This window comes from Schistocerca piceifrons, unplaced genomic scaffold (assembly GCF_021461385.2).
Source record: "Schistocerca piceifrons isolate TAMUIC-IGC-003096 unplaced genomic scaffold, iqSchPice1.1 HiC_scaffold_95, whole genome shotgun sequence".
Taxonomy (NCBI): domain Eukaryota; kingdom Metazoa; phylum Arthropoda; class Insecta; order Orthoptera; family Acrididae; genus Schistocerca; species Schistocerca piceifrons.
The window spans coordinates 22,501-25,000 of NW_025729223.1; the positions used below are offsets into that span (position 1 = coordinate 22,501).

At 57.3% G+C, this 2,500-nt stretch overlaps 1 non-coding gene across 1 annotated transcript in view; it reads right to left on the reverse strand.

Moving 5' to 3' along the window:
- Positions 1 to 399, reverse strand: part of LOC124773253 — a 1,909-nt gene extending 1,510 nt beyond the window's left edge. Inside the window, exon 1 of the ribosomal RNA XR_007014555.1 lies at positions 1 to 399. This exon is cut by the window's left edge and continues 1,510 nt beyond it. This is a non-coding gene — a ribosomal RNA (small subunit ribosomal RNA).
- Positions 400 to 2,500: the final 2,101 nt, after the last annotated feature.

Here is a 2,500-nt window from a genome sequence, read left to right on the forward strand (position 1 = left end):
GGAATCGAACCCTGATTCCCCGTTACCCGTTACAACCATGGTAGGCGCAGAACCTACCATCGACAGTTGATAAGGCAGACATTTGAAAGATGCGTCGCCGGTACGAGGACCGTGCGATCAGCCCAAAGTTATTCAGAGTCACCAAGGCAAACGGACCGGACGAGCCGACCGATTGGTTTTGATCTAATAAAAGCGTCCCTTCCATCTCTGGTCGGGACTCTGTTTGCATGTATTAGCTCTAGAATTACCACAGTTATCCAAGTAACGTGGGTACGATCTAAGGAACCATAACTGATTTAATGAGCCATTCGCGGTTTCACCTTAATGCGGCTTGTACTGAGACATGCATGGCTTAATCTTTGAGACAAGCATATGACTACTGGCAGGATCAACCAGGGAGCTGCGTCAACTAGAGCTGAGCAGCCGGCCGCCCGGGAGTGTGTCCCGGGGGCCCGCGCGAACACGCAAGCGTCCGCTCAATCATTCTGCAAACAGGAGGAGGCTGAGCTCCCCTGCACAATACACCTCGAAACCCTCTCAGGTCCCGGCGGCGCGCAGCGCCGTCCCAAGTACTTGGTCGGGTTCGAGAGAGGCGCAATCGCCCGGAGTTAGGCGAGTAGACGCTTTCGGTGCGACCACCCGTGCTCCCAACTGAGCTTGCCGCTGCCGACAGAGGCCCGGGAGCGTGCTGTCGTGGCATTGCCGGCGGGAGACAACACGCGCCACCTACGGTGACCGGCAGCTCCAACGCCAGCGCCACAGAAGGACAAAAGCCCCACTTGGGTGCCGAAGCGAACTCTCCCAGCACAGCGCACGCGCCAACACATCCGCACAGCTGCGATACAAACCACCAGCGAGAACCGCTGGGGCGACCGAGCAGCAGACGGCGTCGCGGCGCCGAGCGCCGGGCGGCGGCGCATCCTCAACGCACACAGTCCTCAATCGGACCAGCACACTGAAGATGTCCACCGCGCTTCGCACCGGGCCCGCGAGGACCTACTTTGGCCGCACGGCGCCGCGCGCAGGGTGCGCCGGCGCGCAGCTGCGACGCCTGCCGCGTCCGTCGGCCGGCGCGCCTGCCACTGGCCGCCCCCACCAGCCGGCTGTAGCGCGTGCGCCCACGCACCGCGCGGCCAGCACGCCGGGAGGCGCCCCCTCACCGGCCGGGGACGGTCCCACCCAGCCACCGCCGCGTATCGCTTCACACCCAGATGCCGTTCAGTTTCGTCGGCATGGTGGGTATCGCTGGAACAACCGGTTAGTACCTCAACCTATCGTCGCCATCACCGATTCACCCCTAGCGAGAACAACCGCACCACAACAGGTTACCATTTGTTCATTTGCGTAACTTCACCAGAAAACGCAGGCGTCCATCGCCATTTGCAACTTCAACGATTATTGCATGCCTGTGTCAGGTGTCACGCCACACTACGTCTGCCCACATACACGCAACAAAATGTGCACGCCTAGACAATACGTGGAAGGTGGCCCCCGTACGTATGCGATGTCCATTGCTCGAACGACTGTCAACCGGCCTCTGTAGCATGTCGCAGATATGGAACGCGGTGCACCATGCCATCACGGTGTGTGAGGAGAGACGACTAGGTCCGAATACATCAACAGACAGCTCATGCTGATCGCCATCCACGGCGTCCGTTCCTCCCACACGTCTCTATGGCGTACCACACTGCAATCCAGCTCTCATAGGGAGACGACACGTAGCTGCGTGCACAATATTTGCACTGTATGGTCCGCCGTTTTTGGGCGCAGTCGTTGTGCGGTCACACATGTGCCACGATGTATCATTCAGTACATAAGGACGAATGTGCAGTACAGATTGTGGTTCACGCGTACGACATCAGCGGACAGTTGACACAGGCCGCACCACAACGTAGCCTGAGTACGTCGCATGCGAAGGGCATTGAACATGCAAACTTCTCACCAACCAGCTTGCGAAGGCAGGGGGCAAGGTGGGGACGTGGGGAGGGGCGGCATGTACGTCCTGCTGCCATCCACATTACAGTGTACAGCAGGAGCATGTGGAAAGTGAGCAAGACTTGCAAGGTGTTTAACATGAAGCGATACACAGGGGTGCGGGCAGTGCGAGTAGCGAACTATATTGCGAGGGTTGCGGGTGGGCAACACTACAGTAATTGAACGAGTCGTATAACAATTACAGAGCAGGTTTAGGCGACAACGTGGGTTACGTTAAGGCGACAACATGGGTTAGGTTAAGGCACAACATGGGTTAGGTTAAGGCACAACATGGGTTAGGTTAAGGCACAACATGGGTTAGGTTAAGGCACAACATGGGTTAGGTTAAGGCACAACATGGGTTAGGTTAAGGCACAACATGGGTTAGGTTAAGGCACAACATGGGTTAGGTTAAGGCACAACATGGGTTAGGTTGAGGCACAACATGGGTTAGGTTAAGGCACAACATGGGTTAGGTTGAGGCACAACATGGGTTAGGTTGAGGCACAACATGGGTTAGGTTGAG